Raw genomic sequence first — 27,547 nt, forward strand, 5'->3', positions numbered from 1 at the left:
GCCCACACAAGATTACATCAAAGATAATGGCGTTTGGGGGACATAATACATTCAAACCGGCACAGAGGATAAATCTATGTATCTGAAATTTATTACACAGCACCAGTCTTTTGATTCATATTCCAGTATAAATTATTTTAATGCAATTTTATTGAGATTTATTCACATAACATGTAATCCATCCAAAGTATACAATCAATGGCTCATAGTGTTATCATATAGTTGTACAGTCATTGCCACAATCAATTTTAGAACATTTTCATTACTCCAAAATAAAGAAAAAAATAAAAATAAAATAGAACACTCAAATCATCCCACACCCCATATGCCCCCTATTATTTATATGTTCTTTGGTTTTTATTTTATCACTCACCTGCCCATATACTGGATAAATGGATTGTCTGTCAGTCACAAGGTTTTCACACTCACATGATCACACAGTACAAGCTATATAGTTACCAGTATAAATTATTTTTAAAACCAATGCTATTTATTGTTACACACTACAATTGAATTTGGGGATTGATGACAAGAGCAGGAACTCTGAAGCCAAACTTCCTGAGTATGTATCCCAGATCTGCCTGTTACTAGCTATGTAATCTTGGACAAGTTGCTCAAATCCTGTCTCAGTATCTTCTTCCGTAGAATGGGGGAAATAATCGAAACCATTTACGGGGATATTGTAAGGATAAAAGAGTACCTATTAACTATGCTATTATTACTGTTATTATTATTAATAATATTATTATTAATATTATTATTATTCTCACCTCTGTTTTCAGTTTTAATTTAATTAAAGTTAATATTATTCTGGTATAAAAACATATTTACCCTAAGCTTTTTAGTAATTAATATTTTCAAATGACAAGAAGCTCAATCAAACTCAATTTCAAAAAATGAGAATATATTTGCTCACCTTAGTGAAAAGTTTAGGAGTGTTGAGTCTTCAGAAAAAGTTGTACTCAGGGGCTGGCTATGCTCCTAATCAAGTCCTGGCTTCATCCCCTTTAGACTTTGTTCTCCCAGGTTATCTCCACCCTCAATCGGGAGGTCACATCTTCATGGCAAGGGAGCCCATTGAAGCTTCAAGCTCGCCCTCTCTGCAATTTGGCAACAGGAGACGACCTCTTTCCCTGCAGCTCCAATCACAGTCATGGAGTCAGTCTCATGGAAAGCCTTGAGCCACTGTAGTTGAAGGGATGGATGAAGCAATTGGACATCTTGGATTGAATTCCTGCCCTTAAGCCACACACACTGGCAAGGATTAGCCACATGTTCAAACCTTAGACTGGAAGTTATGTGCCCACCACCTAATCTTTATGGATTGAAAGTGGGGAGGAGGGATTTCCCAAAATGAAAATCAGAGAGCTAGTAGGAGAATAGGAAGAAGGTAGTGGGCATGGGAAGGGGGAGATAGCCAATATATAGCCAACTGAATTTGAGTCAGCTCTGTTATGACTGTAAGTATGAAAGCAACCCCTGTCAACCCATGATTTTCATCCAAATGATAACATAACTCCTTCCCTTTCCTTTCTGCTGAACCCCAGTGAGAATCTTGAATTTCCAGAAGACTCCTGTCCTTTACCCTTTTTCATTACAAGTTTAGTAAAGCACTGAAGTCCCCTGCCTGGCACAGTAAAAGGGATCAGCTAGACCAATGAAAAGGTTGGGATAACAAGAACTGTATCAATTACAGATGTCTTTGGGTGGCTGTTGACAAATGATTAAACTTGTTCAAGGTCACACAGAAACATTTTTTTGTGTGTGTGAATTCTGCCTTCTGTTGGCATGACAGGAAAGATCAAAATACCACCAGCAATTGCCATAACTGAGCACATGGGAGCTGCCCACTGGAATCCAAAACGATGGTTGGCATAAAGCTATTTTTCACAGATTCAGTGGTGACTCCTTTCCTGCTTACTTCATGCCTGCCTTGCTAAATTAAAAAAAAAAAAAAATCACTTAAATAGCTGTAGCTCTTCATTGAGGGGAAAATCTCTTACTCTGCTCATATGGGATTTTTCCATTCGAGATCCCTAGTTGCATGATGAGTTGAGCTGATGGACATTAGCTTGTTCTCAGACTGAGTCCATGGTGACATAGACTTGACATGGACATTCTTTCAAAAGTGACATTAAAACTGCTCCAGAAGTCCAACACGGACCTTTTTTTTTCATATGTGTTTTGGAGATTATAGATCATGACAGATTCTTAGTCTTTGATTATGACCTGGGGATAAAAACATGCTTGGGGTCACCTTTCTGAAAGATTTGTTTGGCTGCCTTTATCAGTGGATGATCTGAAGTGGGGAGAGATCAATTGTGTCTTGCTTTTCATTCCAGAAATAATTAATACTGACAAAGCAATTTCGGGATATCCAAGGTTTCTGAGGCTGCTTGTTAGGAAGTTTGATTCCCCTGAGAAGTTGGTCTACTTGCTAATCCTATCCAAAATGAAAATATCCAAAATTGGAAGGAAAGATGTGCCATTTTGAATGTATTATGTTCCCCAGAAAAAGCCATATTCTTTGATGCAGCCTTGTGGGGCAGACATTTTACTACTAATTAGATTGGAATTCTTTGAGTGTTTCCATGGAGATGTGCTCCACCCAACTAGAGGTGGTAACTCTGATGAGATAGTATCCATGGAGGTGTGGCCCCGCCCATTCAGCATGGGCCTTGATTATTGGAGCAGTATATAAGCTCAGACAGAAGGAGCGAGCTTGCTACAGCCAAGAGGGACACTTTGAAGAAAGCACAGGAGCTGCAGATGAGAGACATTTTGAAGATGGCCATTGGAAGCAGACTCTTGCACTGGAGAAGCTAAGAGAGGACAAATACCCCAAGTGCAACTAAGAGTGACATTTTCAAGGAACGGCAGCCTAGAGAGGAACGTTCTGGGAGAAAGCCATTTTGAAACCAGAACTTTGGAGCAAACGCCAGCCACATGTCTTCCCAGCTAACAGGGTTTTTCTGGACACCATTGGCCATCCTCCAGTGAAGGTACCCAATTGTTGATGGGTTATCTTGGACACTTTATGGCCTTAAGACTGTAATTGTGTAACCAAATAAGCCCCCTTTATTTTGGTACCAGAGAAGTGGGATGCTTTTGCTGCTGAGTTTGCAAATACCAAATATGTTGGAACGGCTTTTTAAATGGATAAGGGGAAGATTCTGGAAGAATTGTGAGGAGCTTGATAGAAAAGGCCTAAACTGCTTTGAAGAGACTGTTTGTGGAAACATGGACTCTAAAGATACTTCTGATGAAGGCTTGAACAGAAATGATGAATGCGTTATTGAGAACTGAAAGAAAGGCGATCCTTGTTTTAAAGTGGCAGAGAATTTGGCAAAATTGAGTCCTGGTGTCAGATGGAAGGAAGAATTTGAGAGCAACAACCTGGAATACTTAGCTGAGGAGATACCCAGACTACGTGTGGAGGACGTACTCTGGCTTCTCCTTGCAGCTTATAGTAAAATGTGAGTGGAGTGAGATAAACTTAGAACTGAACTCTTGGGTTCAAAGCAACCAGAAGCTGATGGCTTGGAAAATTATGAGCTTCCAGGGGGTGGAATTCCAGAAGTTACAGCCCCACATGAAGATTTAACCAAATAAGGAACCCAACCGCAATTTCAGTACAAGCCGAGATTGGAAATGGAGTTATCGAGAAAGGATTTGTGGAAACTCCTATTGTCTGATGGCCTTGACCCCTGTGTGCTTCATGTGAAGCCAACAGAATTTTTGCGAGATCTTTATAGACAGAGCCATGGCTAGTCCAGACTGGAGGAGACAGACAAGGAAGAAACTGAAGGAAAAATTTCTTCAAAGACAGAGCCATGGAGGTTGAGGTCTGGAGTCAAGAGGCCTTGGGCTGGGAGAGCGGAGCAGCCCACACGCATGGAAAGGGTGAGTTTGCCCTGGAGGTCGAGGGCGGGCTTTCCACCTTGATGCTCTGGAAGAGTTTTGCCACCTCAGGTCCCAAAGAGGGTGGAGCACATTTCCAGGGAATTGGGGAGAGCCTGGCTGCCACCACACTGTTCTGAAGGGGTTGAGTGTGTGCCCCGGAGATGGAAGGGAATCCGGGAGCTGCCTCGATGTTTGAGGAGGGTGGGGCCGAGAAGGTGGTCTCCCCAATGTGTGGATGTGTTAGAGCACTCACCTAAGCTTTTGGAGAGGAAAGGGCTGCAGAAAAGGCCCTTAGGAAGGGTTAGACTCCTGCTCTCTCCAGCCCCAAGGATGCAACATCGTTCTGTTAATGACTCTCAGACTTTGAAATCTAATGGAGTTTGTCCTGCAGGTTTTAGGAACTGTTTTGGTCCTGTTAACCCTGTTTTCCTTATTGTTTCTCCTTATGGCAATGGGAATGTTTATCCTATGAATGTCCCTCCTTTGTATTGTGGAAGTACATAACTTGTTCTAAGTTCACAGATCCACAGCTAAAGGAAAATTATGCCTGAGGACTGACCACGCCTATAATTGATTTTGATGGAATCTTGTACTTAACTATTGTCACGGAAATGATTTAAGTTTCTATGATATTGTGGGATGAATGTATTTTGTATATGGAAGGATAATGTCATTTTGGGGTCCAGGGGGTGGAATGTGCCGGTTTGAATGCATTATGTCCCCCAAAACTCCATTATCTTTGAGGTAATCTCTGGTGTTTTGCATTCCAGCAGCATTGGCAAACTAGAACAAGAGACTACATAGAGGCACTTAGAAACACATTTCAAAATATGTTTGTGCATAAGGTAATATGTTGGCTGCATTTTGAGTACAATCTGAATGAGGTCATAACTATGAGAGTAAATGTTCAATTTAAATTTGTGGAAAGGCTTAGTGTGTGTAGTTATGAAGGCAGTATAATGGAGTGGTGGAAGGATTGCTCTAGAGCCATGTATTCCAGTGTTAATTCAAGCCCCACCGTCTACTAGCTTTTGCAACCTTGCATAAGCTGTTTACACTTCCATGCCTCAGTTTCCCCATCCATAACATGATGGCATCATGCCTGCTGAGGACTGGAGAATCCTGGGTTGTTCGAGCATTAGAGAAGTAAATGAGTTAGTCTATGTAAAGCTCTTTGAAGAGTCCCTGGGATACGGAAAGTACAATGTAAGAATTAGATTTTATTTTTCTTAAAATATATCTAAATAATCCCTTATAGTAACAGACCAAAGTTTGTTCATTCCAAGTGTCAAAATCAAATGATTTATATACAAATAAATACTGATTATCATCATTTTCCAGTAGGGGAATTATTTTAAGTTTCCTTAAAGTCTAACTACTTTAAAGAAAAAGTCAAGCTGTGGCTACATAATAAAGCCCCAAGCACAGGCCAGTGAATTGAATAGAATTAAAATTATACCACTGAGGAGTCAACAATAGATATGATCTCTGCAAATTTGTTAGTGGTTTGCAAGAATTTATGTAATTAAAAACTTAATAGGAAAATAGGGGACCTTGTGAAAATCTCTAAGCTAAAGAGGAATCTTGTAAAGTTTGCCAAGAGACTCCTAAAGTGACAAACTGAAAGACTATGTGAAGGGGCAGAATTTTGGCAAGAAATCCTACCCAGAAGACTTTTGACAGATCCCTGGGGCAGGATTCAGGATCTTAAATAGAAATAATTTAGAAGTCCTAACAGAAGTCATTTTCTGGAGGTGGAAGTGGGGCAAAACCCTGAGACTCCTGGGTAAATAACACATTGTGGATAATGAAACCATCATATCAACCCTTCCAATGTTGTAAGACTTCTAGCTGTTCAAAGACGGAAGGAAGCAACCAGCAATGTTTTCTGTGATTTCCTGCATTGTCTGTATTGTTTATAGACTAGCTTTTGTCATTGTTGTTCAACTGAGTGTATTTATGTTGTAAAATATAATGGATGCAATGGTGTCCCACGCAGATTCCCCTTTCAAGACTGAAGTATCCATTTCCCTAGCTGCTGGGATGATTGGTTGCTGATGGTTAGCTGCCTAAGTCTCTCTCTGGGAATAGCCCTCTTGGAACAGTTTTTCCTCCCTGGGGAGGGGACAGCTGATCTCCAGTGACTGCTAGATATGGAGGGTCAAAGACTGGCCCCCTTACCGTCATTCAGGACAATTCTAAAGGGTCCTCCTAGCTCCAGAGCTCACCGCAGGGTCAAATGAGTGCTTTATCGCCATGTATGGGAGTCTGATTTCTCTCTTTCTGCCCAACCTCATTTTCTTCCCTTCCCTTCCATGATTATGGATCCCAAGGACAGCCTCCAATAAACCTTATGGATATAAATTTCCATCTGTTTCCTGGGCAGACCAAATTTAAGATACAAGGCTTTCCTCAAGTTGAATAATCTGTAACTCTCTTTACATATTTAAGAATAAGGAGTTTAAAGAACAAACGAAGAATCTGTGGGTATGTTAAAACATTTTTGATCAACTTCTAGGATTAAATATCAAGTTATTGGACGGGGATTTGACTATTTCTTTGGAGAAACTTCAAATATCATGATCTTGTAGTCTATTCTGAGGAGTAGAGTTATTAACAGAGAAAAATCTTCCAAATTCTTCTGCCTAGTGGCTATATCCCCACCACCAGTATTCTCAGAGTGGGGTAAAATATGGAAGGCTGATTCTCTGCAGAAATCAGGGGAAGAGATGTGGGGCCATGAGGATACCAGGTATGGTGGAGAGCAGGGGTAGGGTGGAGAAAAGCAGTGAGGGAAAGAGTTGAAATAAGTAGTGAAAGTCTCTGTGAAGACATTGGCCCTTATTTTCCCCTTCTCTGAAACCAGGATACTGCAATCTCTTTGCTAGAGTGGTGAAGAGTAGGGGTGGGGGTGTAGTATAGAGGGGGCCCTTTCAGTTAATTGACTTCCAATCAATGTATTTGCTTTCATCCGATGTCTCAACCAAGGCTTCTGTGACCCTGTCCTCAAGTCCTATGCAATTTACAGAATCTGTAGGCCTAATCGGGTTATGAGCCATTATTATTCTTCTCTATAGATGCTTGCCTATGTCTTCACTGACCCCCAAAGCAGTTACCAACCCCCCATCTCAATTCTGTCTTTCAAGCATCTATTGTTACCCATCCTCTGCTGCTGTCTGGGACCTTGAATTTTCTGTCTCTTTGCCTTTAGCCTTTTTATTCCTTCACTGTCTCCTAGTAAGATCTTTGGAGACAGAAAAGTCATCCACATGATGACTTAAATCATCTCTATCCCTCTCCTTTGCAATTGATCCAACTCCTAAGTTCTCATAATACATGTTAAGGACAATAGGAGATGATAAAACCAACAAAGGCCATTGGTTTTAGAAACTGATTCATCTTTTTCCATTTTAAATGTGTCGATGCAAATTCTGCTGCACCTTTATCCTCTTCCTCCCCACCATTGCTCACGTTTAGGACCATTTGGAGAAAGATGGCCCAGGTTTTATTTTCCTAGGAACAGACCAACTCAAGAGAAGACATGGAAACCCTGGTTCCACCAGGGCCTTGTGGATGATGCCATTTGTTTAAATTGGTGCTTGGTGAGTGTCTCTGATGTGTAGCGAAACCAGTAAAGTGAGAACTCCAGAGAACATGTTTACATGCAAAGAATCTTGTTTTCGACCCCACAACCACTTTATGCTGCTGTTGTCACCATGGGTTGTTCTGTAACAACGCTGCTTTCTTTTATTTCATTGATTCATGCTGCACCCAGCCCATAGGACAAGTTACTGACATACCCCACATCTTCTGATCTTCCCCCACAAACAGAGGAGCCAGACTATGGAAAATATAAAGGTCACTCCAGCCTAGCCAATTGAGGAATTCAAGCAATATCCTTGCATCACACTTTGTTCCCCTCAGCACTTTGTAGCTGTTGTTCTTTCTTCACCTAATAAAGAATTTTTTGGAAAGTTTGAGGTCAGCTATATTTTATTTTTGCAGATGATTTCGATTTTAACCAGGAAGCACAAAGGATTCTTGTCTTTGTTTCTTTAATCTTTCAAATACAATAACCTCACAGAAATATGACTTTATATTTACTCTCCTGATACACTGTATGTCTCTTAAATATTCAGACTGAGGTGATCCTTTACTTAAAATCATATTTCAACTTTGTAAAAATGAATACATTTTCCTTAGCCTCATTTGGTTCTCCTCAGAAGACACTAGCTGTATGGAGTTGGCTTTCCTTTGCCAGACTTTTGTGTCAATCAGCTTGTCCCCAAATATTTTATCTCTTTATTCTTTCCCATTTTCCGTTTCCTTCTATGCATTTTTAACTTGAGATTAGTCTCCCTGCCCTGACAGAGTCTTCAATGCAACCTTCATTTCTATAAAGGTTTTAGTTATAATTTACATTTCTTAGTGCTAACTTGCATTTTATCTTCTGTCAGCCCAATTTCTCTCCTTTAATTTTGTATCTTTGCCATACATTTTTTTTTACCTAGTCCATGTTTGCTTTAATTGTCTTGATAATTGTTGCATATTTATTTAGAAATTTCTTCTGTTTTTACATCTTATATTCCTCTCTTTGTGTGTGTGTGTGTGTTTACATATGAGTCATCTCATATTCTTCTTTTCTACTTTAAAGGAGGCCATTCTCTCCAATGTAATAGTCTAAGCATAGCACATGCGTGCAAGGTTAAGGGGTGATGAGTGAGGGAAGGAAGATAAAATGATCAGATCAAGCGACAGTTTCGGTTGTAGCAGGCCCATTTGGCATCCATGTGACGTCAGGGTGGTGCAAGGGACACCATTCCTGTCCTACCTGTGACAGTGAGATGAGGCTGGCCTAGCTCTCACTGGCACCCTTAACACCCCAACCCAATTTAGTGTTTCTGCTCAGTCGATAATGGATGCAGTACATACGTGTATCCATTCCATGCTCTCCCTCTTCTTTCCTTCTCAAGTTCAAGCCACTTTCACATATAAGGAGACAAGGTCACAGAAAATTAAAATATTGTTTACCTGCAAGATTTCTAAGCTTATCCCCACCTTTTCTGCCATTCTGTTAGATTTAACTCAATATTTTAGGAGAATGCCCTCAGCTTTCCCACTCACGTTGTTATACTGCCTTATATCCATTAAAGATTACTATTTGAGACTTACCTGACAGTGTAACACATGTTTAGGAAATGCTGCACCCTGTTCAAGTTTTGGAAGGGTACATTTGTTCCTTGGCATCCTTACTCATTGTGGTTCAAATTTAGCCATATGGGAGCTCATTTTCTTACCAAAAAAAGGAGCTAGGTTCTGAAAGGTTGTTTGGCAAAAAGACACCCAACAATCACTGATTGTTGGACTGATCACTTATCATCTAACAAGATATTTTTAAATTTTACATTCATTTTGTTAGTTTTTCTTGTATTTTGAATTTCTTTTGAATGCATATGTATAATGGCATTCATGTGGTGCATGAATCACTGTTTGACCTTTTAAATTGTCCTACTTTTAAACAATTCATTCTATAAGTACATATCACATTTTCATTTTCTTGCTGCTTTTAATTTTTGCCCACACCCATTTTCATATTCATTTTTATCAAAGCCCTATTTTCATAACACTTTTAACACTCTTGTTGTTTTTAGCCTTTTTGTTTTTTCATTTATTAGACCAAATAGGCACACATGGAGCAAAATTTTGGTAAACTCTGAGAGTGCACATACTGGTTTTCTCCAGCTACAGGTAGCTAGCAAAGTTGATGCACTTTTGCTCTAGACATACTTTAATTTGTATTCAAGAAACTTTGTAGGTTAAAAATTTATAAGTTGAGGAGCTTCTGTATTGGGCAGATATTTTTCAAAGTTTTAAGGCTCGGGGATGTGATTGTTTGCAAGTAACATTGGAGATGATGATTTATTCTCATTTTCTTTTATTTTGGTGAGTTATTGTAAATTTTAGACTGTATAGTCATGAATTTGTCTTGATTGTCAAACTTTCTTCATGTTCTGTTTTGTCACACAAATGAATGGTGGATACTTTTAAACCCATTTTTTTTTCTATGATGCTCAACACTCTGTCGGGAATGCAGATAAAATTTATTTAAATTGATGGTAAAGTAAAAAAACACTATTAACATTCAAAACTCATATTCTGGTCCAATCTCTGAAGTATTAACAGTATCTTACCATCATTGCAAGTTGGTAAGTTTTTTTCCATTTAATTTTTTTTTTGGAGGAGTAAACAATATCAGACATAACTGAGAGTGTTTTCCACAAAGACTAATAATATTTTGTACTTCACCATATACCTAACTAAATGTAAATTTCAAAACCTTATTTGCACTTACACTCTTAAGTAAAAAAATAACAATGTGTGCATATACATTATATATTTTGCATGTATAAGCATTACAAAAACTAAACAAAGTATTTAAGTAAGACCTAACAAGTGAAATTCTACTTCTTATTCAAATATAACGGGGAATAATGTAACAACAAGAAAAATCCAGGTAATTGGAAAATCATAACTTGTTTTGAATTAATAAGAAAGCTGATGGGGAAGTTCAAACAGCCTAAGATCTAAGGGAAGGGAAGTGTCTTGAAAAGAGATGAGACATGAGCACTGACTTACCTGAGGCAGAGCACAGGAAGTACACAGGGTTGCCATAGAAGCCATACAAGTAGGTTAAAAACTCAGCTGACAGATTTAATGAATTTAGGAAGCTAAGCGTGGATAGAGCCCTTGGGAGTCTCAGATGTAAGGTGAGTTCACAGGCTTTTCTCCATGCACCTTCACTGTGTCCTCACAAATATAGGGATGGAAAGCAGAGAAAGTCTCCCTTGGCAGTACAGATCTGGAAAAGGGGAGTATCTACTACTTCAAGAAAGGCAGAAAGTTCCACCTCTATAGGTCTCTCCTTTGAAACAAAAGCCTTAAGATGGTTTAAAGACAGAAAATAAAATTGTCCCTGAGGCACAAGTGAAGATTCATTAGCCCTTGAGGAAGGGAAAAAAAAGAAACCCTCTACTCCTGGGGGAGAGGTAGAAAAACCATCCTGGACCCAGGCAATTAGAGATTGCCTGCTGCTGGGGGAAGGGCAGCATCACTGAGAAACCTCTACATCCAGGACCCAGGGAGAGAGGGCTTGCCTAATGCTGACTAGCCCAGGATTAGAACAGTCTATTATAAGTAGTGAAGGTGAGATCATGGAGATCCCTCTTTGAGGGACAGGTACATAGGGAAGTCCTACCATTGGGGGTGACAAATGAGTGCTTACTTTAAAGTCAAGTTAACACCAGAGGAATCTGAAGTCATTGGAAGCTTGAAGGTAATCATAGCAACATGACAACCAAACCTAGTTGTGACTAAATTGACTTAGCTTCTCCTCCCTTCCCACATTAAAACCTAGAAGAAAAGATGTACCCACTTTCAGGTATAAATACTATTTACCTTATTTTCTACTATCTTATGCATGACATCTAGCATCCAACCAAAAATTATGAATCATGTAAGAGAGCAAACTACTGTCAATAGATAAATCAATCAACAGAACCAGATTCAGATATAAAACAGGAAATTGAAGCTATCAGCCAGGGCATTTTAAAAATGAAATCTATGAGTGATATGTTAAATGCTCTAGTGGAAATGTGGAAAACATGCATGAAGTGTTGGGAAATATTATCAAACAGATGGAAGCTGAAAGAAAAAATCAATGGATATTCTGGGGAAAGTGGGGACAGCAAAAGCAATGAAGAAAGCTGTTGAGTAGACCCGAGACAGGTGAAGAAATCAGTGACCATGAAGGTAGGGTGATTGAAATTAACAAAACTGAAGCACAGAGAAAAATAAAAGTGAAAAGAAATGCTTAATAGAGTATTCATAAGCTATGGGATGATATCAGATGGTTTAACCTATGTGTGATGGAAATATGAGAAGGAGAAAGAAAATGAGTCAGAAGAAATATTTGAAGAAATATTGGCCAAGAAGTTTTCAAAAATAATGAGAGACACAGACTGAAGAGGGTCAGAGAATTTCAAGCAAGAAAAACACCCAAAGGTGGGGGAGGAAACTAGACATATCATATTTAAGCTATTGAAGCCAGGATAAAGAAAAAAATCTTGAAGCCAGTTAGAGAACAAAATGACACGTTGCATACAGAGGAACAAATGTAAGCATTATAGGAGACTTCTACTAACAAACCATAAAATACTGAAGAAAATGGAGTGACATTCTTAAAGTTATAAAAGGAAAAAAAAAAACCCTGTCAATCCAGAATTCCATATCCCATGAAAACATCTTTCAGAAATTAAGAAATAGAGATATTTTCAGACAAGCAAAATTTGAGAAAATTCCTTCCTGTTAAAATGTTAAAAAATTTAACAGGAAATGTTAAAAAATAAAAAGTTCTCATGCAGGAAGAATATGCTACGAGATTGAAACTTGGATCAGCACAAAGAAGTGAAGATATCCAGGCATCATTAAAATCGGAGTAAATATTAAAAACTCATTCTTTATGTTTAATTGCTCTTAAATTAACTGTTTAAAGCAAATATTATTAGCAATATATTGTGCTTTTGTAGCATATGTAAATGTAAAATGTATGACAAATGGTAAAAAGGACATGGATAAGGAAATAGTAGTATACAATTATATTGTTCTTATACAGCACATGAAACTGCACAATGCTATTTGAAAATAGACTCTGATCAATTAAAGATGTATATTGTAAATATTACAGCAATCATTAAATTATTTTGAGTTGTAAATAATAAGCCAATATTAGAGACAAATTGGAATAATCAAAATACTTAATTACTCCAAAAGAAGGCAGAAAATCAGGAAGAAAGGAACAGAGAACAGATGGACTAAATAGAAAACAGAAAAACATGATGGTAGATTTTAATCTAACCATATTAATAAATAAATGTGAATGGCCTAAATGTATCTATTTAAAAACATAGATTGTCAGATTGGTCAAAAAGCAATATTCAGCCACAAAAAATCAGTTTTAAATAATAAGAAACATAGGTTAAAAAAAAGAAAAAAAATAGGTTAAGTGTAAAAGGATTTGAAAATACTAATAAAAATAAAGGTGGAGTGTCCATAATAATATCATACAGAATAGAATTCTGAACAAGGAAATTGCCAGAGAAAAACAGAGATATCACAGCATAATTAAGGGGTCAATGAAAAGAAATAGATATCAATCCTAAATATGTTTGCTTGGAAATTTCATTTATCCCCTCTCAGTAGTAGATAAGCAAGTACCAGGAAAATCAACAAGGTTATAGAAGACATGGACAAGACTATTTACTAACTGGATTTAATTGCCTTTGATAGAACATTCTAACCAAAAACAGAAGAACGCACATTCTTTTGAAGTGTATACGAAACATTCTCTAAAACAGATCAACCAAATTATGGGCAGAAAACAGACCTTAGCAAATGAATTAGAATCATACAAATATCATTCTCTAACCATAAGAGAATTAAAAAGGAACAAAAAGTATGTCTAGAAAATCCATAATTGTTTGAAAATTTTAGATATCATTTGTGAATATCCTAGGTATCAAAGAGGAAACCACAATAAGAGTCAGAAAATATTCTCAAATGAAAATGAAAACAACATATCAATATCTGTTGGATATTGCTGAAGCAGGGCTTAGAGGGAAATTTATAACATTAAGTGTTTAAATTTAGAAAGGCATAAAGGTCTAAAATCAATGATATAAGTTTGCATTTTATATAACTGGGAAAAGAAAGGGAAATTAAAACCAATATAAGCAGAAAGCAGGAGATAATAAAGACAGCAAAAGTAGCAAAATTGAAGACAGAAAAGTAAGAGACAATCAGTAATACCAATAGCTGAATCTTTGTAGATATTAATAAAATTAATAAACACCTAGCCAAACCTTCAAAACTGAAAGATAGAGGGAGACAATTAAAACTAATAAGGGTATATTAAGAATAACCTTATGCCCCTGAATTCAACAACTTCAAAAAAATAAACAATTTTCTTCAAAGTCACCTACTATAAAAAATTGCTCATTAAGAAGTGTACATTCTAATAGTCCTATTCCATTAAAGGAGTTGAATTCATAGTTAAAAACTTTCCATCCAGGCCCAGAAGGCTTCACTAGCAAATTCCACAGAACATTTAGGATGTTAACAATGAAGTACTTAAGGAATGATTAAATATTTAAGGAACTATTAATAATTCTTCACATACTAATTGAGAGAATATAACTGAGGGGAACACTTCTCAAATAATTGAAAGAGGCCAATATTACCTTGATACCAAACCTAGACAAAGATATAAGAAAATAAAACTGCAGACCAATAGTTTTCATGAACATAAATTAAAAGACCCTCAATAAATACTATCTAATCAATCCCAGCAATATATAAAAATACTAATACATCATGAGAAAATTTATCCCTGGAATGCAAGATTCGTTTGACAATTTAAAAAAGTGTATTTAACTGTATCAACAGACACAAGAAGAAAAACCATAGGATCATCTTGAATAAATGGAACAAAAGCACAGGACTAAATTCAACCTCTGTTTATGATAAAAGCTCTGGCAAACTGGGAATAGAGGGGGACTTCCTTTCTCTGATAAAGAACCTCTACAAAAACCTATAGGCAATATTATAATTAGTGGTGAAAACCTGCATCTTATTCACCCAAGATTTAGAAGAATATTGGTTCTCGGGACTCTTATTTGACTTTAGTCTGGAAGTCCTAACCAGTACAATAAGGGAAGAAAAAAGAATCAAAGGCATACAGATATATGGATTGGAAAGGAAGACATAAAATATCTCTGTTCCCACAAAATAAAATTATATACATAGACAATCCCAATAAATATTTTTTTCAAAATTATAGCAACTTTGCAAGAGTTGATGTCAATATCTAAAAGTCAATTGTATTTCTATATTTTAGTAATGAACACTGAGAATTTAAAACTCTAAAATAGTACCATCTCCAATAGCACAAAATCATGAAATACTTAGGAATGTATCTAACAAAATACTCGCAAGATATGCATGCTGGAAGCTACAAGACACTGATGAAAAAAATCAAAGAAGACCAAAAAAATTGAAAGATACTTTATATTCATGGATTGGAAGGCTCAATATTGTTAAGATGTCAATTATCCCCAAACTGAGCTAGAGATTCAACAAAATCACAAACAGAATTCCAGCAGGAATTATTGTGGAAATCAAAGATTTGTTCTAAAACTCATGTGAAAAGGCAAAGGAACTAGAATAGCCAAAAGAATTTTTAAAAGAATTTTTACAAAGAAGGACTAATAATACCTGATTTTAGGATATATTATTAAGATGAAATAAGTAAGACGGCATCATACACATACACATATGTAGTCAACTGATTTTCAACAATGTGCAAAGGAAATTCAGTGGAAAAGGAAGAGCCTTTTCAAAATAAAATTATGTTGGAAAAACTTGGATTTAAGTATGGTATAAAAAAGAAACTTGGCCCATGTCTCACAATACATACAAAAATTAACTTCAAAGTGTATCATAGACCTAAATATAAAACCTGAAACTATTTATAGTTTTCTTAAAGAAAAGAAATGAGAAAATAATTTTTGTCTTAAGTTGGGCAGAGATTTCTCAGACACATGTCAAAAGCATGATTTGGAAAAGAAAATAATAAATTGAATATAAAATTAAAACATTTTTCTCTTTGAAAGACATTATTAAAACAATAAAAAGTCATAGACTGAGCAAAATTATTTGAAAAACATTCTTATAATAAGGAACTTGCATCCAGAATATATAAACAACTTAAGTGTCAATCTTAATAATATGAAAACAAACAATCCAATTATAAAAGTTGCAAAAGATTTGTTTAGACACTTTATGCAGGAAGATGTGTGGTTGTCAAATAAGCACAGAAAAAGGTGCATGGCATCATTCATTACTAAGGAAATGTAAATTAAAATGATAAGATTTCATTACATAATTTCTAGAATGGCAAAAATGAATAAGATCATAAACAAACAGAACCTGAGACTAGAAATCACCAAGTGTTGACAAAAAGGAGGTGGAGCAAGTGGAACTCTCATACACTGCTAGTGTGAAGGAGAAATAGTACAACCACTTTGAAAAGTAGTTTGGTAGTTAGCACACACACTTACCATATGATCCAATCCAACTCATAGGGATTTTCCCAAAGAAATGAAAATTTATGTTTATTAAAAAATTTATATGCAAATGTTTATAGTGACTGTATTCATAACCATTAAAAGCTAGAAACACACACAAAAAATGTCATTCAACTAGTGAATAGATAAATCATGGTAGATCAAAGGAATACATGCAGCATTAAAAAGAACGAACTACGATACATGCAATTTCTTTGATGAATCTTCAATTCATTATACAAAGCCTACATCCCATAGGATTCCATTTATAGGACATTTTGGAAAAGGCAAAGCTATAGAGTTAGAAAACAGATCAATTCAAAAATTGATCAAGGACTAGATGTAGGAAAAGGGATTGATTATACAGGGGCACAAAAAATTTAGGGGGATGATGGAACCATTCTATATCTTGATGTGGTAGTGGTCTATAGCTGTATGCATTTGTCAAACCTCATAAAACTATGCAGTTAAAGTTAAATTTTACTTTATACAAGTGATACCTCATTAAGGAAAAAAGCAAATCATAATGGGATCATACTGTCTTTTACTGCTTAGTTTGCTCCCCAAGGTAGTTCACTTGTTTGAACTTACTTGTCCACAAATCCTTGCTTTCAATAAATTAAGTTTTGTTGTATTAAGCAACCACATAGGAATCACAGAGAAACTACATTTCCCTGGCTCATGAAAATAGAAATAAATTTATTTTGAAGATACTCACACCTCTGTGTGTATTGTACAGATGGTATTGCTTGAATTAGGAGAAAAGCCTTGAATGTGTGTTAGTTTTCTTCTAAATGTCTATGAATATCTATGTATAAGAAGTAGGAGAAGAAGTAGGAGTGGGGGAAAAGGTGGTAAGTGAGAAAATGAGAAATCCCATGCTTCCTCTTCACCCCATCTGCCAGACCCTTTTTCTTTTTAGAAAAAACAAAATAGCATACTTATCTTTATTCCTCATTTGAAACTATTTTTGTTAGGATGAACCCAAGAATCTCTTTTATATGTTTTAAAGTGAAAAATAAAGCTGCCAGGATTTATTTAATGGAGGAGTTAAAATATCAAACCAGATATATAAAATCAATTGTCCTGTTTTAGTATCCCACAATCCCAATTTCTATAGTCCATCAGCATCAAAAATTGAAGCCACACAGGCTTTAGTAAAAACATTTTCATATACAGAATCCTTAACTAACCTTCCTGTGTTTACGCAGAAAATATTTCTTACTCTTTCTTTTTAAAAAAAATACTCATGTAAAGAAAGTTCCAAAGTGAAAATAGTGCATTGTAGATAATCCAAGGGTGAGTTTGGTTCATGGTGAACCTCAGGAATGCATGGCAGTCTCCCGAGGGATCAATTAGTATTACTTCTTCCTGTGGACCCACATCATGGAACAGAAAATATACTCAGTTGGTTCATAAGGTGACTTGAAAGTTAATAATGAGGTAGCTCCATAAGAAACAGCAAAATTCATTTAACTTGATAAATTAGGAAAGCAGCCAGACAAACATAATGAAGAGCATGGAAATGGAACATAATAGAAGGTATTTTGAAGATAATCCAATTATTCAACAAATATTTATTCATCTATGTAAACCATTTACAACATATTATGCTATGTTGCAGAATCACAACTCGTAGCAAATATAAAACACCTCAGTGACAAACAACAACATAGATCTTCTTAGCTGCCTGAAGAAAGACAATGGGAAGAGGGAGGGTTAATTTCTTGTTAGGTGGTCAAGCCAAATTTTGGGAGAATAAGGTTTGGCATTTGCACAGAGTTTTAAACATGGGAAGAGCACAGGTATGTAGAGATGAAGGGGCCGTCTTCCAGATCCTTAGATCTCTTATCAAAACAAGAATGTGGAGAAGATGGAAAAGGAGGTGAGCAAATGAACTAAGTGGGTTATTAGAGAATAGAGTTAGGAACATTGATGTAAGGTTCCTGAACCGGAGTTCTAGTTCTGAGGTTGCCAATACCTAGTGTTTTATTCTTGGACAAGTTGATTGACTTTTGGGGCCACAGTTTCCTCATCTGTAATATCAAAGGGGATGGTCCAAATTATCTCTGAGGTCCTTTCTCAATTCAACAATAAATACTGTTTTGAATCCAGTGCTGAGCATTCATTGTGTATGCAAAAGTGCCTCCATCACAAGAATCCTTTGTATCCACGCTGAAGAAGTTCCGTGCCCTTGGCTGTCATATCCATCGAGGTGCCCCATGCCAGCTAAGAGCAACTTCTCCAAAACAGCTTAGCTGGGTTCAAGGGTGAGTACACACAGACCACCAGAATTGAAGGAGATTCTGTGGAAACCATCCTGCTAATCTGCGAGGAACAAAATCCCCGTGAAAGAAATTGTGATGGTTACATTTTGGTTGTTTTTTTCTAGTTAAACTTTTTATTTGTAGATATAGATTCACATGCAGTTGTACAAAATAATACAGAGATATCTCATGCATTGTTGACCCCATTCACACAAACGAAAACATCTTGCAAACCTATCGCATAATATTACAGCCAAGATATTAACATGGTCATGGTCAAGGTACAGAATATTTCTATGACACAAGGATCTCTTGTGTTGCCTTTTATAGCCAACTACCACCTTCCACCCAACCATTCTTGACCCTGGCCACTAACTGTTGTCACTTTAAAAATGTTGTAAAAATGGAATCATGCATTATGTAACCTTTTTATGATGGCTTTTTTTCACTTCGTGTAACTCCCTAAGGATTCATCTAAGTTGTGTATCTCAATAGTTCATTCCTTTTTACTGCTGAGCAGTATCCCAAAGTAGAGTTCAACTAGAGTAGGTTTAGCCATTCACCAGTTGAATGATATTTGAGCCGTTTCCAGTTTTTTGAGTATTATGAGTAAGTAAAATTACTAACATTCATGCACAGAGTCTTGTGTGAACATAAATCTTCATTTCCCTGGAATAAATCCCCAAGAGTACAATTTCTGGGTTATATGCTATATTTAATTTTATAAGAAAATGCCTATTTTCTAGAATAGTTCCATCATTTTACATTCCCATGAGCAATGTATGTATGATCTAGTTTCTTTGCATCCTTGCCAGCATTTGCAGTCATCACTAGTTTTTATTTTAGCAACTCTGATAGGTACATAGTAGAACTATCTCATTATGGTTTAAATTAGCATTTCTCTGATGTTGAATATTGTTGAACATCTTTTCAAGTGCATATATGCTGTCATATATACTCTTTGGTGAAATGTCTGTTCACGTCTTTTTCCCATATACAATTGAGTTGTTCTATTATTGTTCACGTAGTTTTGCTGTTGAGTTTTGAGAGTTCTTTATACAGTTCTTTAGCTATTTTCAGATTTGAGGCTTGCAAATACTTTCTCTCTGTAGTCTATAGTTTGTTTTTAAATCTTTGCATGGGGTTTAACAGAGCATAAGATTTTAATTTGATGAGGTCTATTTTTAAAAATTTTCCCTTTTATGGATTGCATTTTTGGTATTGTAACATTTAGTTTCATGTGTCACCTTGGCTAGGTAATGGCATCCAGTTGTTTGGTTAAGCAAGCACTGGCCAGATTGTCACTGTAGGTTATTTCAAAGATGGATTTAAATTATTAGTCAGGTGATTGCATCTATGGCTGATTGCATCTACAATCAAGAAAGGAGATTGCTTTCAGCAAAGAGAGGAGTATCCTCACTCAATAAGTTGGAGGCCGTACAGGGAGAACTGAGGATTTTAGCAGTCTGAAAGAAGAATTTCTATCTCCACTTCAACCAGTTAACTTCTCTTGGAGAATTCAACATTACCTTTATTGGAGTTCCCAACTTGCAGCCTTCCCTGTGGAATTCAGACTTGCCAATCCCCAAAATTGCATGAGCCAATTCCTATAATACATATTCTGTCCATTCTGTTTCTCTGGAGAACCCTGATTACTCCTAATTTTCGTATCAGGAGTGGTTGTTGAAAAACAGAATCTTAAGAATGAGATTTCTGTGTTGATTCTGGGGTTTGGGGAATTGGTTATCTAATCTGATTATGTTAAAAGGCACTAATGATCTATTTCTTATGCTCAAGAAGGCACTGAATTAGAAATAGAAATATGCAAAATATAAACATTTGATACTCCTACTCAAAGGCTTATAAGAGGCAATGCTCTGGGTGACAGTCTATTTTATACCTTTGCAGAGTATCGTGAAGTTAAAATGTATAATGAGGTTGTCTGGTTGCTCCTAAATATGCTGGATAAAGTTTTTGAAGTAAAGGATCAGCTTGGGGCATCAACTTCTCAGCTCAAGTGATGCATGAATAACGTGAAAGTTTCTATGTGAGCCCTTAAAGAAACACTTTCTTCTAGCCACAGACTTGAGCTCTCTAAAAACCAGATACATAGTCTTATTGTGTAACTGGGCTGAATTACAAAGCAAATTGAATTCCCAACCTTGCAATATGTCTGGTGTTAAAGTAAGGACATTGATTTGGAATGAATAGGATCATGAAAATTGGAATGGAGCATATTGACTGATACTGATGATGGTAGGGACATGAAACACCTAAATCTTGCTGAGTCTGCTTTGCCAGATAAACCTGTAAGGTCTGCCTTGAGAAATAAGCCATCCTACCTCTATCTGAAGACGTTAACCCTGCTTTGCCACATAAACATGTAATTGCCTCCCTTGAGGAAAACAGTCCTCATTTCTCTGTCTGAAGAGGTTAACCCTGTTTCACCAGGTGAAACTGTATTGGCATACCTTGAAGTAATTGGCTTGAAGACCCTGCTAATTTCTCTAATGACCCACTGCTACCACCTCTTTTTTTCCAGCCCTATAACTAGACTGAAGCCCAAAAAGCCCCAAAGCCAAAGTATGACCAATGAAGAAGTATGCTATAAGAACCAAAAGAAATTTATGATGTCTCCAATTTATACAGGCAGAAATTAGGGGTATATATATGATAAGGGATGTGAAGAGTGTAGGATAATGTTGGAAGGAACATAAAGTTGGATCAAGCTCAATTTATTCATATGGTCCCACTAATCAGAGATTCTGGGTTCAGTATGGTAACTCAATGGGTTAGAATGGACATTTAAAGTTTGGCTGGTTGGCTGAAGCGTGCACCAATAGGTAGCTTACATTAATTGAAGCTGAAATGCCAGAACTGACCAGGTATAATGAAGATTATATACTTTCTTTATCACTTATTGCTAGAGGTTTGTTAATTTTGTTGATCTTTTTAAAGAACCAGTTTTTTGTTTCATTGACTTTTCCCTACTGTTTCCTATATTCAATATATTTGATTTCTGCTCTTACTTTTTTAAATTTCCTTCCTTCTACTTGCTGTGTTTATTTTGCTCTTCTTTCTCTACTTACTTGAGATAGGAACTTAGATAATTGATTGGAAACCTGTCTTATATTCTAACATAAGCATACAGTGCTATGAATTTTCCTGTCATCACTGCTATAGCTGCACCCACTTAATTTTTAAATATTATATTTTCATTTTAATTCTGTGTGCCTTTTTAAAAATTTTCCTTTTTGGGTTCCCATTTTTAAAGGATTCCTTTTTGACATATATTATCTAAAAACCTGTTGTTTAATTTCTCAGTGTTTAGAGATTTTTGTGTTTTTTTCTGTGATTGCTTAATAATTTGATTCAAATCTGATCAGAGAATATACTCTTGTTCCAGTTTACTAATGCTGCCAGAATGCAAAACACCAGAAATGGACTGGTTTTTATAAAAGGGGGTTTATTTGGTTACACAGTTACAGTCATAAGACCATAAAGTGTCCAAGGTAACACATCAACAGTCAGGTATCTTCACTGGAGGATAGCCAATAGCATCCGAAAAACCTCTGTTAGCTGGGAAAGCACGTGGTTGGCGTCTGCTCTGGGGTTCTGGTTTCAAAATGACTTTCTCCCAAGAAGTTTCTCTCCAGGCTTCAGCTTCTCTCCAAAGTGTCACTCTCAGTTATTCTTGGGGCATTTGCCCTGTCTTAGCTGTAGCTGCTCTTCAAAATGTCACTCTCAGTTGCTCTTGGGGCATTTGTCCTCTCTTAGCTTCTCTGGAGCAAAAGTTGCATTTCAACGGCAGTCTTCAAACTGTCTCATCTGCAGCTAGCTGTGAGCTCCTTCTTTCTGAGCTTATATAGTGCTCCAGTAAGCTAATCAAGGCCCAGACTGAATGGGTGGGGCCACTCCTCCATGGAAATTATCTAATCAGAGTTATCACCTACAGTTGGGTGGGTCACATCTCCATGGAAGCTGAAGAATTACAATGTAATCAACACTAATACATCTGCCCACACAAGATTGCATCAAAGAACATGGCTTTTCCTGGGAGACATAATATATACAAACCGGTACATTCCAACCCCTGGACCTCAGAAAAACATGATCTTTCCATATGCAAAATACATTCATCCCATCACAATATCACAGAAACTTAAATCATTTCAGTAACAATAGTTAAGTACAAGATCCCATCAAAATCAATTACAGGCATGGTCAGTCCTAAAGCATAATTCTCCTTTAGCTGTGGCTCTGCAAAACTTAGAACAAGTTATATGCTTCCAATATACAAAGGAGGGGCAGTCATAGGATAAACATTCCCATTGCCATAAGGAGAAACTGAAAGGAAAACAGGGTTAACAGGACCAAAACAGTTCCTAAAACCCACAGGGCAAACTCCATTAGATTTCAAAGTCTGAGAGTCATTTATGGAATGAGTTGCATCCTTGGGGCTCGAGACAGCAGGAGTCCAATCCTTTCCAAAGGCTTTCATGGCAGCCCTTTTCTCTTCAAAGGCTGGGGTGAGTGCTTCAACATATCCACACATTGGTGAGACCACCTTTTTGGCCCCACCCCCCTCAAACATCGGGGCAGCACCCGGATCCTCTTTCATCTCTGGGGCACATGTTCAAACCCTTCAGAACAGTGTGGTGGCAGCCAGGCTCTCCCCAATTCCCTGGGAATGTGCTCCACCCTCTCTGAGGTCTGGGGTAATAGCACTCATCCTGAACATTGAGGTGGAAGGCCCACCCTCGATCTCTGGAGCAAACTCACCCTTTCCATGCATGTGAGCTTGCTACAGCCAAGAAGGACACTTTGAAGAATGCCCCCAAAACAACTGAGAGTGACATTTTGGATAGAAGCTGAAGCCTAGAGAGGAACATCCTGGGAGAAAGTCATTTTGAAACCAGAACTCCAGATCAGACGCCAGCCACGTGCTTTCCCAGCTAACAGAGGTTTTCCGGATGCTATTGGCCATCCTCCAGTGAAGGTACCTGATTGCTGATGTGTTACCCTGGACACTTTATGGCCTTAAGACTGTAACTGTGTAACCAAATAAACCCCCTTTTACAAAAGCCAATCCATTTCTGGTGTTTTGCATCCCGGCAGCATTAGAAAAGTGGAACAACTCTACACAGTGTATGATTTCAATTCTTTTAAATTTCTTATGGTTTGTTTTATTCCCAAGATATGATCTATTTTGGTGAGTGTGCCATTGGCATTTGAAAAACATATGTATTCTGCTAGCGTTGGATAGAGTGTTCTATATATGTCAACTAGATTCTTTCGGTTGAGTGTGTTGTTCAATTTTTTTAAATCCTTACTTCTCAGCATTTCTATTAATTGCTGAGGGTGGTTTTGAGGTCTCCAACCAAAATTGTTTATATGTCTATTTTTCCTTTCAACTCTATCAATTTTTGCTTCTTGTATTTTGCATTTTTGTTGCTTGGTGTAGGCAGGATTCTGGGAGATTTCTCTCTTTTTTATTATTATGCAGTGTTTCTCTTTGTCTCTAGTACTTTGCTCTGAAATTAAATTTGTTTTATATTAACATAACTGCCTTTATTTCTTTTTATTTTCAACCTACCCGTGTGATTGTATTTGAAGTGAGTTTTTTGAAAACAACATATTGTTGAACCATTTTTTATACACACAATCAATCTCTGTCTTTTAATTGTTGAAATATTCCATTTGCACATAGGATAATTATGGCTAAGTCTGCAATTTTATTGTTTATTTCTTTATTACTTCTTTTTCTCATTCCTGTTTCCCTTTTCTTGCCTTATTGTGGGTTACTTAAACACATTTAGAAATCTGTCTTGACTTCCTTACAGTATTTTTTTTTGCATGTATCTCTTTATTTTAGGTGTTGTGTATACATATAGAAACACATACATACAAATATATTGGCATCAGCATTTTACTGCTTTGAATGAAGTATATAAACTTTACTCCTATTTAGGTCCCTATATTCTCCCAGTTTTTAAATATAGTTTTCTTAAGTATTTCTTGTACAAACATTGTGCATCATATCAGATCATATTATAATATTTTACATCAACCTTCAATATGATTTAAGAAACTCATAAGGACTTTTAAAAAAATTTACCCATGTTTATGTTTGTTCTTTCCTTTCTGAAGTTCCAAGCTTTCTTCTGTTTTATGATTTCTATTTATAGAACTTCTTCTAGCCATTCTTTGCAGGTAGGTTTACTGGCAAAAAAAAATTCTTAGTTTTTCTTCATCTGAGAACGTCTTTATTTCCCCTGCATTCTTGAAGGATATTTTCGTTAGCTATAGAATTCATCATTGACATTTGAAAAATTTGTGCCATTTTCTGCTGATCTCCATGTTTGGAATGAGAAATCTATTGATATTCTAATTGGTGTTCCCCCATAGGTAATATATCATTTCTGGCTGCATTCACAATTTTTTTCTTTGTTGTTGGTTTTCAGAATTTTAATTATGATGTCTCTTGGGATGGACTTTTGGGTATATTTTATTTAGGTTTTTCTCAACTTCTGGAATCTGTAGGTTTATGCCTTTCAAAATTTGGGAATATTTCAACCATTATTTCTTAAAATACTGTTTCAGTTTCACTTTCTCTTTTATCTCCCTCTGGGCCTCCAATGATACCAATGTGAGCTACTTTGTTACAGTCACACAGGTACTTGAAACTTGGTTTATTTTTTATTTATTTTTCTCTCCGTTCTTCAAATGGGATAAATTCTATTGATTTGTCCTCTGTCATCGCCACTCTACTATTGAACTCATCCAATGAGTTTACTTTTTTCTAATTTCTCTTATTGTATTTTTTCAATTATACAATTAACATTTTGTTCTTTTTATAACTGTATTTCATTGCTGAGATTTTCTGTTTTTTCATTCGTATCAAGAAAATTTATAATTGCCTGTTGAAACATTTTTATGATAGCTGCTGCTTTAAAATCCTTGTCAGATAATTCCAACATGCATTTCATCTTGGGGTTGTATCTGCTGATTTTCTTTTCTCATTTATGTTTTGTTTTTTTCTGGTTCTTGACATAATGAGCAATTTTTATTATATTTTGTGTACTTGGATATTATATTAGGAGGCTTGTATCCTATTTAGTGTTTTGTTTTGGTTTGGTTTTTGCTTTGTGTTTCTAAGGAGGCAGCTCTCTCTTTGAGGTGCAGCCAAAGGGCTGCCTGGGTTTGCAAATTTGACTTCCTCTTGGGTCCCATGGTAACTGCCCCTGTGGAAATCGTGCCAGCAAAAGTGGGACACTGACTCACACTGCCTTGTTTGGATTGTGGGATGGAAACTCTGTTTCTCCCACTGGGCTCCAGTGATGCCAGGGAAGCCAGAAGTGGAATGTCAATTACCCCACCCCCATTCTCCTCATTGGTGATAGGGGTAGAGGCTCAGCTCATCACTGGGCCTCATTGACCCCTGACTGGGAAACCATACTGACAGCTAGCCCTGCTTCACATCACTGGCTTAGTCTCTGTGCCAGTTTGAATGTATTATGTCCCCCCAAAATGCCATTATCTTTGATGCAGTCTTGTGTGGGCAGGAAACATACTGGCGTTGATTGGGTTGGAGGCTTTTGATTGGTTGCTTCCGTGGAGATATGACCACTCAACTGTGGGCAAGATCTTTCATTGGATAATTTCTGTGGAGGTGTGGCCCTGCCCATTCAGCATGGGCCTTGATTAGTTTACTGGAGCACTATATAAGCTCAGACAGAGGAACAAGCTTGCTACAGCCAAGAAGGACACTTTGAAGAATGCACAGGAGCTGAGAAGAGGAGCTGCAGATGAGAGACAGTTTGAAGATGGCCATTGAAAGCAGACTCTTGCTCCAGAGAAGCTAAGAAAGGACACAGACCCCAAGAGCAACTAAGAGTGACATTTTGAGGAACTGCAGCCCAGAGAGGAACATCCTGAGAGAAAGCCATTTTGAAACCAGAACTCTGTAGCAGAGACCAGCCACGTGCCTTCCCAGCTAACAGAGGTTTTCCGGACACCATTGGCCATCCTCCAGCGAAGGTACTTGATTGTTGGTGTGTTACGTTGGACACTTTATGGCCTTAAGACTGTAACTGTGTAACTAAATAAATCTTTATAAAAGCCAATCCATTTCTCATGTTTTGCATTCCAGCAGCATTAGCAAACTAGAATAGTTTCCTTGCTGTGGAGTGGAGGTGGGGGAGTTCCCACTCCCACTGGACCTTGCCTACACCAAGAGTTGGGGGAAAGGAGAGTGTATATTAGGCTTGACTTGTACCTACTGGTTCAGTCCCATTAGCACAGGGTAGGAGAGGAAGCTCAGCTTCCTACTGGTCCCTCCTTTCACAGAGGGGTTGGGGGTATGAGGGTGTGATGCTTAGTGATGTCTAGTCCTGCCTTGTATTACATGGATAAATCTTGTTGCTGCTGAGTGGGGAAGGAAGCTCAGCTTGCCCCTGGAACCCACTGACACCAATGTCCTGGGGACCATGAACACTGCCTGCCTCTGCCAGGTGGGGAAAGGGGATCAGCTACCTGCTTAGTCATCAGATACCACTGGGCAATACGCAGGACAGCCTGCATCTGCTTGAGTGGAATGCGGGCTGGAGTGGAAGATGTACTCTCTGTTAGGATCCACTGAAACCACGGGGAATGGTGGTGGTGGTTCTGTTGGTGTTTGGCTGGAGTAGGGTGAGTATTTCAAAAAAGTTTTCTGTTGTTGGATCACCCTTTTCCTGGTCCTTCAGCTGGGAGAAACAGGCTTTTCTGGAAGCTTTTTTTGGGGGGAGTGGTCTATAACTTTTGGCCTTTCAAGGTTGGAGGCTTCCCCAACTTCCTGTCCTGCATATATGGGGTACAAAAAGGAAACTGAGGAACTCACCTTCATGTTGTTCCTCAAGTGTCACGGTCGCTAGGCATTCTACCTTCTTCTCTATATCTTTCAGAGACTTCCTATGCTTGTGGTTGTGTTGTCTAGGATTTTAGAGCTGTGAGGAGGACCTTAGACGAATGGAGTTACATCATCTTGGTGGAATTGGAAGAATTTTTTTTTTTTAATTATGACAGGTAGAGAATGGACATCATCTGCCCCCCACCCCACCCCACCCCCCCACACACACACAGGAAAAGAAAGATGATTATTAGCAGACAGCTAAAGTTGATCACTAATTAGAATATGAGAGAGAACAAAAAGATCAC

The sequence above is a fragment of the Choloepus didactylus genome, chromosome 10 (genome assembly GCF_015220235.1).
Source record: "Choloepus didactylus isolate mChoDid1 chromosome 10, mChoDid1.pri, whole genome shotgun sequence".
NCBI classification, from domain to species: Eukaryota; Metazoa; Chordata; class Mammalia; order Pilosa; family Megalonychidae; genus Choloepus; species Choloepus didactylus.